Source organism: Acinonyx jubatus, chromosome C1 (assembly GCF_027475565.1).
Source record: "Acinonyx jubatus isolate Ajub_Pintada_27869175 chromosome C1, VMU_Ajub_asm_v1.0, whole genome shotgun sequence".
NCBI classification, from domain to species: Eukaryota; Metazoa; Chordata; class Mammalia; order Carnivora; family Felidae; genus Acinonyx; species Acinonyx jubatus.
This window is the reverse complement of record NC_069381.1, coordinates 186302117-186318527: the sequence shown is the minus strand read 5'-3', so window position 1 is coordinate 186318527 and position 16411 is coordinate 186302117.

Sequence of the window (16411 nt, the reverse complement as noted above, 5' to 3'; positions counted from 1 at the left end):
GCTGTGCTACTCAAAAGTCCCAAAAGATGTTAAGAAGTATACCATAAAAGTGGGCTCTACTGGAATGTTCTACAGATAGATTCCTATAGAGAATTTTCAATGCATATTAGCTTAATAAGTGTTCTGAGAGGTACCTGAGAAGTAAAGAATCTAATTTTATTTATCCAAGTACTTCTTAAACATTTGCCCACAGAAATCACTCATTTCTTTTTACAGAATTCTTTTAACTTCCCTTCACACACCAGTGTTCTATGGAATATGGTTTCAAAAAGAAACGTTTAAAATAAAATCCCCAAACCTAATAGTGGCAGAAAGATACCACAAAAGAGGATAAAAGTATTCTAGGTATAGGAGTGATATTTTGAAAAAGTTCAGAGACAGGAATAGAACAATGTAACTGAAGGTCAGTTGGTGTGAGATGGACCAGATCAAAAAGCACCAGAAAATCTAGGATGCAAGGTCCCATCGGACACACTCTTGTGGACCAGGAGCTCTGGGACTGTTCTAGGTTAGGCATTGGACTAACAAGGACTAGATTAGTGTCAGGAAGATTCCATGTAGGTGCAGGCGAGGGCCAGAAAATAAGAACCCCGGTACCTGGATAGCTTAGTCAGTTGGGCGTCTGACTTCAGCTCAGGTCATGGTCTCACAGTTCATGAGTTTGGGCCCCAAGTTGGGCTCTGTGCTGGCAGTGTAGAGCCTGCTTGGGATTCTCTCCCTGCCCCTCCCCCCACTCTCAAAAATAAATAAACATAAAAAATTAAATAAAAGAAAAAGAAAGAAGAACCCAAGCATCCAAGGCATCCAGGAACAGGCAGAAGCAGAGATGGAGGTTGATGGCCATCAGAAACAGAGAGGTCTTAGCAAGCACAAATTTCTATAGGGACTAGGGCCAAGGACCAGAAGTTTAAGCCTAAGAGCCGTAGTGAAAAAGGTAGATTCCAACCCCAGAGAGGTTCAAGTAACAAGTCAAGAATGTTGACAAAAGGGAACTAGTTAGGGCCTAATAACTATAAGTGTTATGTACTTATGTAGCATTATATGTTGTATTATATTATATGTATTATATATTATACTTCTCATATTATATTAATGTATATCATATTATGCTATAAATATAATGCAATTAACAAGGAGACATCCCTGCTACTAGGACCAAAATTTAGAATTCCTCCATTCACTCTACTCCACCTTAGGGCTTAGGGCATCCAGAACCATTGCTGTATCCAATGCACACAAAGGGTCTTGGGAACAAACTAATCTATATTGTTTGGGCTTGGGTCTCTTTAGTGGATAGTCAGTTTAGGTCATGATTAGCACCTTCTTAAAAATCAAAGTCCCTCTTTCCCCTCTTGCCTCTTTCCTTTATTTTGGAGATCTTGTGAATGTTAATCTCATCATGCCTATCATGGAGGGCTGCCACAAAAGGCTGTGTAGGCTGTGCACTACTCAAGGGCACACCATTACAAGGCACTAACATCCTTGTTATTTGATTACATGTTCCCCTCCGTGCCCCATGTAAATCCCTCCTACACTCTGCCTTCTATATTTCCATCCACAGTTCATCACTTCAGCCAATCCTAAGAATTCTTTTGCTCAGATGCCTTTCATTTCAAATCTATTTATCTAATACAATGTCAGTCCTCTTTTCTCTACCGTGTTAGACCACTGGGGAAAAAACAAGGTCTCCAGAAAAAAAAACAAACTAAGATATCAATATGCCTACATATTCTTCCAGGGTATCCTCTCACTGTTTCCCATTTTTCTCGCTCTCCTCAAACCTTCTACTCTATCCCTGAATCACTCCCTCTGAACCAGAGACTTAGCCTCCTGCTTCCCAAGACAGTGGAGATAATTAAAAAATCCCTCAGCTTCAGTTCCCTGACTTTCTGCCTTCGTACTCATCCCTGTTCTTCTTCTCCTGCCCAGTGCAAGAAGGGCACTTCTGGCACTATCCCCCCCACCTGCTCCCAACTCACCTGTCTCCAGTTTTCACCCTTTTTCCTCTTCTTTCTCAGCTGGTTCTTTACCACCAGCATTTAAACAGTTCACCCTTCACCTCCACAGGTACCTGTGCTTATCATGCTCCAGGCCTTCCTTTTCACCTCTAAATTTCTTGAATTCACTAGCTTCCCAAACTCACTGTCCTCTTGTATCTTCCATCCTGAATTCTATTCCTCTCCTTTCTCCCTCACCTCCCATTTACCCTGAGCCCATTGCTAGCTGGCTTCTGCCAAACATTCCACTAAAACTCCTCTTGCCAAAGTTCACCCTATCACAAATGGACTGTTTTGCGTTCTTATCTTATGCACTTCTTAGCAGCTTTTGACACTGGTGATCACTCCTGCCTCCTGAAGTGATTTTCCCTTTAGGCTTGTATGACACTGCATGCTGCTGGATTTTCTCCTGCCTCTGCAGTTACTCCTTCTCGATATCCTTCAAGTGTTCTTTTCTTCCTATCTTTCATTCTCAGGATTCTTGGAACCTCCCTTTTTATCCATCTACTCAGCCTCCCTGGATAATCTTAACTCTACTTCTAGGCTTTCAAGTAGCCTCTTCATGCTGACTACTTCCAAATCTTGTCTTTCGACCTAAATATCCAGCTACTTAAGAGATGTTTACACTTGCATCCACAAGCACTTCAAAGACCACATATGAACTCATTGTTTTCCTAGTCCATCCTGCTCCCCAGGCATCACCTTTCCCAGCAGCTGCTCAGTGGAACAGGGGATGGAACAAGAAGCTCACCATCTTCCCTGCAAGGGAGCTAGGTAGAGCAGAACTTCCTCCAGGCTCAACGACTTCAGGCAGATGTCTACACTGCAGCAAAGTGACATATTTAAAGCAGCAATATGATGCATAATTTCCCTGTTTATCCTGAAGGCAATAGGGATTCAGTGAATGGTTTTAAAGTCCTAATTCTTGGCACACAAGAGTTTTCTTTGGCCACTCCCTATTTTTTATTGGATACTATAGCTAAATAATAACAAACCCTTATTATTATGCTATTAATAGGCACCATTGTATATATGCTATATATATGTATATATATATATGCATACATATATACATATGCATATATGTAATATGCTATTATTAGGCACCATTGTAAGTAATTGTACATATTAAGTTATTATTTTTCATCGCAATCCTATAAGAGTTTCTATTGTTATTCCTATCTTATAAATGAGGAAACTGGGGCAAAAAAGATTAAGTATCTTGCCCAAGGTTACATAGCAGCAGTCAGAATTCAAACCCATGTGGTCTGGCTTTGAGATCATGATCTTAACTCCTATGTTATAGTGCCAAACAGGGCTACTTAGCATTCCTGAAACATGCTGTGCTCTGGTTATCCTCCAGCCTCTCTCTCTCTCTCTCTGTCTCTCTCTCTCTCTCTCTCTCACACACACACACACACACACACACACACATTTTTCCCTATGTACTTGAGTAACTCCTACTCATCCTTCAGATCTTTGTACAGAAATCAACTCTAGGGGCGCCTGGGTGGCTTGGTCGGTTAAGCCTCCGACTTTGGCTCAGGTCATGATCTCACGGTCCGTGAGTCCGAGCCCCGCATCGGGCTCTGTGCTGACAGCTCGGAGCCTGGAGCCTGTTTCAGATTCTGTGTCTCCCTCTCTCTCTGCCCCTCCCCTGTTCATGCTCTGTCTCTGTCTCAAAAATAAATAAACGTTAAAAAAATTAAAAAAAAAAGAAATCAATTCTTTTGGGAAGCTTTTCTGAAACCCTCTTCTGTACCCACCCTATGCTCTCTTCTAGAGGTTGATGCCTCTCCCAGAGATTCCCACAGTGTCCTGTACACGGCCATGTCACAGCACTTAACACTACAGCAATTGCTGGTTAACTTGTCTGTCTACTTCCAGACTGAAAGACTCTCAAGATAAAGACTGTGTCTCAGTATTTGTTGGGTCTTCGTTGTTTTACGCTGTGCCGGACACATGGAAGGGAATGAATGGCAGGGGGATAGATGATGAATAAATACAGGGAGAATGTTCAAATGGCACCAGCAGAAAGGCTGGCTTGAGGCTGAGTTTTCTGGATACTGGCCTGGGGCTCTTTAAATTGCCTCAGACCTGATCAAGAGTTGTTCCCAAATACAAGTGTAGGAAAGAATGTGTGAGTGAGGGCTTTGGGATCTCAGCTGTTGGGACCAAAAGAAAGGTGATTGCTGAACACCAAGAAGAGACTAAAGAATTAGCCTTGATAGAGCCTGAACAGGTTTTATAAAGTGGATTAGGATATAAGAAAAAAAAAATGAAAGCAGATAAGCAGGAAAGACAGCAAAGGATTAAAAAGAGTATTACTCTGGGAGGTTAAAATAAAGAGTGAGTATGGGAATTTTATATGGGAGCTTGATCTAAATTTAAACTAGGGAGTTTAAGGTTCCCCACCCCACACTATTGGTTTAGAAAATGTGACCAAGTTGAACAGCAGTGATGGTGCATTTAGAGTAAGCATTTCTGTATGATTTGGAGTGTGCTCTGAATGTCTGTAATGATTTATTTCTTGTAGGTAAGGGCAAGCCTGGCATTTTTCTGTGTTTATTTACCACTCTAGAAAGTAGTGCTGGAGTCAACATGGCAGAGGATAGAACTCCTATTCTAGCTGAAGGTCCATCAGGTCCAAGGTCCAAAGGGTTGGTTTGCTTTCTGGATGAAAATTGATCCTGGGTTATAATCGCTTCATTCACCAACTCTTTTAATAGATGCCTAAGTCTAGGGCAAAAACATTAATCTACTGTGGCAGCCCAGGCTAAGAAAAGCAACTCAGCAAGAAAAACCAATGCAGTTACCACCACAAACAGCAAAATAACTAGAAATATCAGAAACATGTCTTTTTTGTGCATCTATTTTAATGAACGTTATATTTGTAATAAATCATCTTGTAAATATTTTAAATATCCTCCTTTATACTAAATTTCATTATTTCAGATTCATTAATTTAAAATATGTAATAATCAGTCCTAGGTTCGATATTAAAAGGAAGTTTTTGGGGGCACCTGGGTGGCTCAGTCGGTTAGGCGTCCAACTTCATTTCAAGTCATGATCTCATGGTTCATAGGTTTGAGATCCATGTCAGGCTCTGTGCTGACACCTCAGAGCCTGGAACCTGCTTCAGATTCTGTGTCTCCTTCTCTCTCTCTGCCCCTCCCCTACTTGCACTCTGTCTCTCTCTCAAAAATAAACATTTTTTTTTAAGTTTTTAAAAAAGGGGTTGAGTATTTTGGGGCACCTAGGTGGTTCAGTCGTCAAGTGTCTGACTCTTGATTTCACCTCCGGTCATGATCTCACGGGTTCATGGAATGGAGCAGCACAGCATGAAGCCCGGTTGGGATTCTTTCTCTCCCTCTCTCTCTCTCTGCCCCTTCCTGCTAACACCAGTGTGCACTCTCTCTCTGTTTCTCTCTCTCTCATTTTAAGTTTATTTATTTAAACAAATAAACTTTTTAAAAGGGGGGGAGTTTTGCCCCTCAAAACAGTTTTATTTTTCCAGCAATAGAGGTATATTTTGGGGGGTCAGATTGAGATAATATATAAAAGGCACTTAAAACAGTGCCTGGCAGGGGTGCCTGGGTGGCTCAGTTGGTTGAGCGACCGACTTCGGCTCAGGTCATGATCTCATGGTTTGTGAGTTCGAGCCCGGCGTTGGGGTCTGTGCTGACAGCTCAGAGCCTGGAGCCTGTTTCAGATTCTGTGCCTCCCTCTCTCGCTGCCCCTCCCCCATTCATGCTCTGTCTCTCTCTGTCTCAGAAATAAACATTTTTAAAAAATTAAAAAACAAACCATTGCCTGGCACATAGCAAGAGCTATGCAATGTTAAATGTTATGTGTAGCTTGTACTGAAATTAAGACTTCAAGAAAACAGTTTACCTCCTGAAGAACATAAGCAGTTATTAAAGACTTTAAAAACGTGTTCAGATGTTGTACAATGGGTATAAAGTTTCAGTCATACAAAGCGAAAAAGTTCTAGAGATTTGATGTACAATGATGTGTATATATAGTTAACAATACTACAAGGCACACTTAAATTTTTCTCAGTGGTTAAATTCATGTTATGTGCTTTTTTACCACAGTTAAAAAAAAAATCTATGTCCAAATGGTCTGTTAATTGCAAGTGAATCTCATCTATTCATTAAAGTAAGCCCAGCAGAATCTCTTATTGGAAATTTCCAGTAAATGACAGTAATAAGGGTATTTACATTGCTGGAGAAACACTAGTTGCTGTACAAATAAATTTCTGTTGCCTTATAGCTGTTACACACTTTGAAGCCTACTTCTTGCTCGTGTAGTACTTCTGGTTGGCAGGCAGCTTTCTTCCAGATGGTGACTTGGGAATCAAGGTTCAATTTATTTGTGACCCCACCTCCATCAGGCCCCCACCGTCATGTGCCTCCAGCTGGATGGAGGAGGATAAAGAGGAAACAGAAGAGGAGATTGCAGTAGAAAGTTATGCCTGCTTCTTAAGCCTTGGCCTAGAAGTGACAAAAGTCATTCCTGCTCGCATTCCATTGGCCAAAACTATCACATGGCCACACTTAGGTGCAAGGGAGACTGGGAAATCCAGAGCCTGGCTCAGTGGCTATGTCCAATAACAGCTCTGGAACAGATTTTGTCAGTACAACTGGACATCTCTGCTACAGCACTTGAAAAGAGTTTTTGAAACATGTTTAATCTTAATTTCAGACCTCTCACAAAATCAAATTGTTATTCTCTTCAGTACTCTGAAAGTACTTTAATTGCAAAAATACTATACAATTATTTTAGGATTCTCTTTTCTCATAATTTTTCCTTTTTACTTTGTCACGTCCTTAATTTCCATATATCTGACTTTTAAATGTGATTTAAAATGATCCAAGAACCACAGAATTCTTATTGAGACTTTAAAGAAATATTCAACGTTGACAACAACATGGATGGAACTGGAGAGTATAATGTTAAGTGAAATAAGTCAGTCAGAGAACGATAAATACCATACGATTTCACTCGTGTGGAATTTAAGAAACAAAACAAATGAGCAAAGGAAACAAAACGGAGAGAGAAAATCAAGAAACAGACTCTTAACTACAGAGAGAAAACTGGTGTTTACCAGAGGGGAGGTGGGTGGAAGGATGGGTGAAATAGGTGAAGGGGATTAGAGTACACTTATCATAACGAGCACCGAGTAATGTATAGAATTGCTGAATCACTATATTGTACACCTGCAACTAATATAACACTGCATGTTACTATACTGGAATTGAATTTAAAACCTTAATTAAAATAAAATAAAATATTCAACACTGACAAAAATGGCCTCCAACACTTCCTCCTGGCTATAAAAACTTATTATTTTATACGATGCCTACAGCATATATTGAATGTACAGTAAGAAAAATAATGTCAGCCAAATTCCAACTTAATTCATATGGAACACTCACTTATTCAAACTTCTGCTTTTGGCTTGCACATCAAATTCACAATGCAGATTCATAATGCAATAATTTCCTGATAAAATAAATACTGTAAGCAATATTTAGAAAATCATTTATTCAGGGATTGAAATGGAAAGTAAAAGCCCTGAGTTGACATTAGAGGTGAGTTCCTAAGAAGTAAAAGTAAAAAGGGGCACCTGGGTGGCTCAGTTGGTTAAGCATCCAACTTTGGCTCATGTCATGATCTCACAGTTCATGAGTTTGAGCCCCACATTGGGCTCAGTGCTGACAGCTCAGAGCCTGGAGCCTGCTTCGGATTCTGTGTCTCCCTCTCTCTCTCTGCCTCTTCCCAGCTCACACTCTGTTTCTCTCTCTCTCTCTCTCTCTCTCTCTCTCAAAAATAAATAAACATTAAAAAAAAGAAATATAAGTAAATGGAGACAGGATATCACAAATATGAGGAGGGATAATAGGATTTCAACTTCTTCCTATTTGAAAAATGGATTGAACCAACAATTTGGGTGAATCATGTGAATTCGCACATTCTCAGTATTTCTGTATAAGTAACCTGTGGTCGTATGTACATTTGTATTATCATTATTATTCTAATTAATAGAAATGGTAACTAATAATAAATAGTAGCTTACTATGGAAACCTGAAACTACCTTGTCTAGAATTAGACTGCTTTGTAGTGAAGTTGGACATTTTAAATCCTCCTCCCCACATGCAAATCCTTCTATAAAACGAGAAGTGTGCATTGTGTAATTCAAAAGCAATATTCTTGAGTGGAATAAATGACATTTTCCTTTAGAGTCCTCATCTCCCTCTTCTTAGAAAAGACTCATTTGAGTCTTGCTGCTCAATGGAGGCTTCTCTCCACCTCATCACCCACTTCAAGGACCCAGTAACTTCCCCCAAAGTTAAGCTTACTGATTAACTGGTTTATTACCTTGGTATGAATGAGTTTCAGTCAATGTATCTCTTCAACTAGGCACTTGTCTTATATTCTAATTGTCCATAAAAGGATTTGTCAAGGAAAGGAATGTCAAGCATAATCAAGTGGGTAAAGAGGTCTTTGTTGGGTCAGGGAGACCCTGGAATCACCTATGCCCCCTCTGAATGAAGAATTCATTTTTTCCCCATATTTTAAGTGTGTCAGAGTCCCCATTGGGCTGAATCCTTCTCCCTGGCCTTGAAGAAACAGCAGTTTTCAACTGAGAAGAATTCCCTTGATAGGTGGGGGACAAGGTTCCTAAACCAACTTACTCAATCTCCCTGAGAAAGGTGTTCACATCTATGCAGCTTCAAATCAGGTCAGAAGCTGGCACCTCCCTGTTTATTCAAGTTCCTGATCACATTTCTCAGAAAGGTCAACCATTTGGTCAGTGGGCTATTGGAGACACGGTTGGAGGAATCAAGTCCGAAATTGAAGAGTAAGAGCTTTTGAAAGGGAAAAGGGCCCTGCATGGGTGCAAAGTCAATAATGAGGTCAGGCTTTCTAGAATTGAGACCTCAGTAGAACCTTATACTTTGTTAGAGACAATTCAGACCCTAGGACATATTCAGTGGATCAAACTCTTTCTGGATGAAGTGCTGTGTAACCCAGCAGACCAGAGCTTTATTTCGGTAGGCCTGAAACTTTGATACTTGGAATATTGAAAGTCTAGGGAAAAGACATCTGCCCCAACCCACAGTTAAATTCTAAAACTAGCACTAGCCTGACCTCGGGTAACCCACATCTGGCCTGACCTTAGGTAACCCACTTCCTGCTACCTCACCCCATGCCTGGCCTTACCTTAGATGCTACCGCTCTGTTCCCACCTGCAAAACTGTGTCTGGTACAATTTCCTAGCCACTTTCTTGCCCACCAATAAAAGGATAGGAAAATGTCAGCAATGACTACTTTCTTCCCACTTAAATAAATGGCTTTCTCCTCTCCTGGGAAAGGATGTTAGACTCTGGCTCCCAGAATTCTATTCTCAGAGGATAATAGGATCAGAGGAGCAAGAATCTCCTTTTCACCACTAATGTCCTGGGTGGAGCCCAGTCTGTCTTCAAGGCCCTTCTGTCTCCTAGAACTTCCTACTCTCTCCAGCACAGCTATGTCCTCACCTCTTAACCTTAAACTTACTTCTTCCCTTCTTTTCCCAAGACTCCATCATGGATTCCCAGAATGTTTTCTTTAATTCGAGATAGAATTTAATTATACATTCAGATGACAAAACTTATTTTCCTACATCTTACACCTTCTATATTGCTCCTACTTTTTAAAGAAGTTTTTATTTATTTATTTTTGAGAGTGTGAGAGAGAGGGGGAGAAGGGCAGAGAGAAGAGAGAGAATCCCAAGCAGGCTCCATGCCGGCAGCGCTGATCCCCACACGGGGCTCGAACTCATATACTGTGAGATGATGATCTGAGCCAAAATCAGGAGTTAGATGCTTAACCGGCTGTGCCACCCAGGTGCTCCTCTACCTTTGATTAATAAAGGTTTTAGCCATCTTTAAATGTGATGCTTTATTTGCTAATAAAACACTACATTTATATTATTGTTATACTTTTTCAGACTGAGAAAAGTCTTCATAGGTGTTAGTCCTATAAGATCTCTTGACTCTCGTTTTTGTAATTTAGATCAATTTGTCTTTAATAGACACTGTAACCAACTTATTAATGGTGGGGGGGAACATGTGACTTTCCAAGAACTCCAGAAAAATTGTGTTTGCTTCTTTGGTTTATATGATGAGGGACATTATTTTGATGCTTTTAAACAATAGGATGAAATTTTAAGAAGAATTTGATGATGAAAGACAAGACTTTGATACTTCTCTGTCTTCTCTGCCCCCCAAATTCTCCATGCCCTAAACTACACCCATTGTCCTCTCATAGTTTCTGAGTCCAATCCTGTTTCTGCGCACAGAGGATAAGAAGCCTGAAAACTAGCTTTCTGCCAGTTGTGCTCTGTCTGAATACATTCTCTTGTTGTAAATCACTGAGTTTTGACCTAGTTCCCTATAACCTATCTCCCATCTCTTACTCCTATCTCAATAGCTAAATCCTCACCTCTATCCCTTATTTTCCATGGAGTTTCTATCTTGGTTTCTATTTCAATTAAGAATGTATTTGACTGTAGGCAACAGAATTCCCAAAGGTGGCTTAACCAAACAGGTGCGGTTTGTTTTGTTTTGTTTTGTTTTTTTAATTACAAGAAGCCTGGAGGTGTGGCATCCAGAGCTAGGATTGTGGCTGCACAGTGTCAAAGACCTAGCTAACCTTATTCTCTTTTCTCCACCACCCTTAGCATTGTCTTTGATCACTATGTACTGATGCAGCATGCAGCATGCTTACATTCAAGGCTGGAAAACAAAAAGAAAAGGTTCTTGCCAATAATGCTTATTCCTATTTCTCAGGAAAGCAAAATATTTCCCCAAAACTTTCCCCTTACTCCCAACAGACATCCTTTAATATGTCTTCCATTAGAATTGGATGCAATTGAATGCAAGTGAATGGCTACCCCCAACTGCCAGGGAGGGAAGTGGAGAGGCTTTTGGGTAACAAGCAAGAGTATGTTGCCACTCCAGTTATTCTAGCCTTAGGATCCACCTTGTTCTTGTCCTCCTGGGAACCAGAACCTGCAAATCCCAGATCTATAACAAGGGTAGTGCTACCAGCTTCCAGGCCTCCCTACTGCTAACCCCTGCCTGGGGTTCTACTCATTGCTCTGACATGATTCGTGGCTATTACTTTCAGGAGATTGACTGGAGAGCTTCCCATCGCCTTGGCTGACCTCAAAGCACCCACTCTATGTCCAGAGCTTGGTCAGGTACTGTGAGCCCCCCATCTCCACCCCTCAAGTCAAGCTATTCAGGAGGGCTGAGCTCCAATACTGATCCTTGGAGACAATTCAGCTTTTCAGTCCTAGATTGCCTTTGATCTTATGTTTCTAGGAATGTATCTGACACATGGCAAGCCCTAACAAAAGTTTTTCTAAAGGAATGAATGTCCAGGTCTACCCGATAAACACAGATTCGAATGGAAGTTTAGACAAGCCAAACATCCGGAAGGAATGTTCTGTGTTAATTCTTTGTTCTATATGAAACTGTAGGAGTACACATTTCTATGTGATAAAAAATTTACATGTAGATGATTTGTTTTTCAATCGCTATGCTGCTTAGAGAATGCTGGAGGAAAAAGATTTTTCTCCCTTTCTGGAGCCTTAAGGAAAGAATCAGACACACATCCTCATATTACACTGAGAGCTAGTAACTTTTTTTGTTGGCCTTCCATGCATGCAGTTTTAATGTCCCTGATTCTGTGAACCATGATATATAGACATGGATAATCAGTGGCAGATGTACATATCTTCTCCTCTAGAATAAGTTTAAGGAAATATGATCTAATTGAGGAACAGTTCAAACAAACACTGATATTTAATTAAAGGTCATGTTCCCTTTGGATAATAATTAAGAGAAAGAAAGTTTTTGTCATACAAATAGAAGCTTAAAATGTAAATAGGAAATATAGTAAAAATATTTAGGAAAAAAATCTTTCACAGTTTTGACAAATATTCTACACGGACATTCCCTCAATAGAAAAATGCATAAAACGCCCTTGTGGTTTCCCATTATTTGTTGTGGTAACAGCAAAGCACTGCAAAGATGTATCTCATCCTACGTTACCATGATATTCTAATTATAACTTTTACTTAGCATTGCTATCACGTGCATAAGTGTCTCCAAAACTGGAGTAGAGGAGCAGAGCATAGGAAATCTCCAGACAAAATGGAAACTCCTATGTTTCCCTCTGTTAATTTCTACATTTCTAAAAAAGAAAAATAGTAATTACACAGCAAAAGTTATTACAGACGTTGCCAATATATATCATAGAAGAAACTACTGGTAGTGACTTGCCTCACTCTTTACCAAATTATTTTAGGAGGAAAAAAAATCAATGAATGAGTTAAACATAAATACATGTGAGAGGATTTGCCAAAAATCACCTGGGGATTCTTCTTACAGTATAAATTGTTAACTATCTAAATTACATTCTCATCAATATTTTTTTTTAATTTTATTTTTAAGTAATCTCTACACCAAATGTGGGGCTCAAACTCAAAATCCTAAGATTAAGAGTCACATACTCCACAAACTGAACCAGTCAGGCACCCCTCTCATTGATATTTTTTATGCGAGAATCAGGCTCTCAAAGGACAAAGTCACTACTGAAATTTTTCAACTTTATCAATTGATCCATATTATAGGTGCTCATGCTTTGAACATTTTACATACTGGAATTAATCTTGTATTAATAAATAGCAACCAAGGAAAGAATTCCATACACCCGTTCCATACATATCTCTGATCTTAGACTTTTCTTTCTCATCAGAACTTCAACTGAATTTGTAGAAGAGGACAGATACCATGTAGCTTATTAGTAGTTGACCCTTTTGCATTAAGACTTCAGGCAGAAGATTCTCATTCAGCGAAGCAAGCTTGGACAATCTGACAGTGTGGGAGGATGAGGATTTTGAGACATCTATTTATGGCTTCCTTGTATATTTTTCTCTTTCTCATCCTAAATTCAGGAAGGTAGTAGGCCACATGCGTCTTTGCCTCGAGGGAGTATTAAATATGTCACAGGGAAGAAAGCAGAAGTTGCCTACAAGATACTTCCCTACTTGGTTTTATTTCCAAATGCCAAAACTGCCCACCTCTTCCCCCTTCAGAAATCTATGCTAGATTCCCTGGAGGGAAAAGAGAACTGAGTATGCATGTAAGGGAAAAAAGGTTGTGCCTTGAGGAAAATTAGACGTTTCTGTGCACCCTTCCTTTCCTGCCATCTCTTCCCTGGTAGTAGCCTGAAGAAGGGGCCAAATATTTCTAGCTCATCAAAGATGCCTGTACCCGACGGTTGAATGAAAGCCACAAGAGTCATGGATCTGAGAGACTCTGAGAACTATGTCAGTGGGCACCTCCACGGAACGCAGAGTGGGTGGATGACAGAAGGGACCTCCCCAGTGCTTTGAGGCTATGTGAAGCCTCGTACTTGCTTGGCAAAGGATGGGGAACAACAGGGCAGGGGAGTGCCAGGAACAACTGAGCTTGAATTTCTTGCCTACATTGTGGGAGGGGAGATTGCGGGTCAAAATTAATTCAAGAAAACAAAGAAATGTGGTGTTTTTTGCAAATTAGCAGTTGAGGATTAAGATTCATAGCCAGAACAACTGAATACAAATGCTTAAAAAAAGCATAAAACGGAAAACATACCTCTTTTCCTTATTGAAAAAGGGTAGTAGTCCCTTTTACTGACAACTGATATTCTTTAGAAACAGTGGTGAACCACAGGTAAGAACTAGATGTGTTCATTTGAGAATGTGATCTTCAAATATATATGAGGCATTTAGTGTGCATTTGGATATATGGTCCTATTTCATTGCTCAAACCTCCCCATTCCTTCATTCAATCAGTTAATTCCTCTCTGCCCTTCATTCCCTGGGCTCACAGACACCACTCATTCCCTAAGCATATGCCCCATGATGTGTTCCCATAGGACACTTTTACTTGCCTTTAATAATAATGTCCAGATTCTGCACTGATCTGTAAAGTCCATAAGGGCAAGGGTTTTGAAAGGAATCATTCTTTCTAGAGGACTGCTATCCTCATTATTTTTCAAGTTTTACAATACAGTGTAGGGGCACTTGGCTGGCTCAGTTGGTGGATCGCGTGACTCTTGATCTTAGGGTTGTGAGTTCAAGCCCCACGTTGTGTGTAGAGATTACTTAAAAATAAAATCTTTAAAAAAACTAATTTGGGGTGCTTGGGTGCTCAGTCGGCTAAGCATCTGACTTCAGCTCAGATCATGATCTCATGGTTTGTGAGTTCCAGCCCCACAGTGGGCTCTGCACTGACAGTGAGAGCCTGCTTGGGATTCTCTCTCCCCCTCTCTCTCTGCCCCTGTCCAGCTGTCTCTCTCTCTCTCTCTCTCTCTCTCAAAATAAATAAATAAATCTTATAAAATAAAATAAAATAAAACAAAATTTAATTTAATTTTAAAAATACAGTGTAATGACAAGAACAGCAAATGAACATATTAACTACTTTAGACCCACAATGGACCAGCATTGATACCGACATGGTTTCCTCCCCTGACTCTCTGAAATTAGGGCTGAAATACTGCATTATTGGGGGGGTAGAAAAGGAAAGGGAAAATTTTGTCACAAATGCTTTTGGTTTCATAGGGACAACAATCAGGTATGCTCCCTAATTTTGGTTCATAGTGAATAAGCAGAACCACACACACACATGAATATTCATGGCTTCAAATTTAATTTATTTTCAACGAGACTCTGATCATTACAGCAACAGGATTTTCCTGGGTGTTTAAAAGATTGGGCAGACCATTTATTACAGATATATATTGGCTATATGTAATATTCTTAACAAAAGATAGCTATTTTATGCTTACTTTCTTTCCCTAATTAAGGACTCATTCAGGTACTGGAATCCACTTTTTAAAAATTAGGCTATTTTTTTTAGAGTAGTTTTAGGTTTACAGAGAATTTGAGTGGTATCTACAGAATTCTCACACATTTCCCCGTACCACCTTCCATGCCTTGTTCCCCTCCCAAGTCTTCCTATTACTAATATCTTGCATTAGTGCAGTATGTTTTACAACTGGTGAGGCAATATTGATACATTATTGTTAACTAAAGTCCGTGGTTTCCATTAGGGACCACTCTTTGTAAACATCCCATGGGTTTTGACAAATGTATAATGACACCTATCCACCATTATAGCATCATACAGAATAGTTTTACTGCCCTAAAGATGCCCTGTGCTCCACCTACTCATTTCCCCCTCCCCTGAGACCACTTTTTAGGCTGGTAATAGATATATCATTGGTGCTCTACTGGTCCTGATGGACAGTACTACATAGAATTGAGCTGTTTTGTGCTGTTAGAATTATTGTGAGAAGGCTGTCATTGTCTAGGTAGAGAATACAGTTAAATGGTTTTCATACCTGATTTGGATTTAAAATTTACCTTTATACTTGAAACAAAAAAGGCAGAAATAATTTCAAAGCCAGAAATTGGGTTATATCTGAACATAATTAAGTTTTTCCTTGGAAGAAAGCAGATGAATAGATCAGGCAAAGTTTTTAACTTATCCCTGCATGTATTTAGAACAAGACATTCTCCTTTTGTGGAGAAAACAACAAACACATCTGCATACATAGCTATAACATTTAAATGTAATTCAAATTTTTTCCCTCTTCTGTATAATACTAAATTTTTATAAAATATATCCTTACAGTTAGTAAAAATTTTTTGTAGTCATTTTATTCAACTTCTTACCTTTAGATAAAATCACCATTAAACCATTCTCCCTACTCCTCCCAATTTTTTTTCAGAACTACCATAGAACTACATAATACAAAGTTCAGAATTCATTTAATTGTTTGATACTTTTATGGTGATAAATTTATCTAGGCACACCTATATTTCATCATGTGATTGTATGTTGATTCCCTGACTCAATCTCAGTTCCTAGGGAGAAGAGCCCTATCTTCTGTATAGCAAATTTTCACAAATGTTAACATTATTGTTAGGTTCACTTCCATTTTTTTCCCTCATGGCTAACTGATTCTGGTTTCTTCATCTTTTCCCATTAGGTCTTACTTCCCATTCTTAAATTATTTCTGTGGAAATAATGAGAAAACATGCTAATATAAGGATGACAATTTAGTATCATGAAACTGTCTTCAGTGGACCAGACCATTTCTAGCTTATAAATATTCACAATGGCTTATGCTTTCATCCAAAAAGAACTACACCTTAATATTTCTGAGCTTTGACTTAACATGTAATTTAATCAACATGAGCAATGAGTTCTATGAGGGCAATTTTTAAAACATGGTATGGTTTCGTCCTCATGGGGTTTATCAAATCATAAAAAGTGGACATAGGTATTGAGTGCATGATACA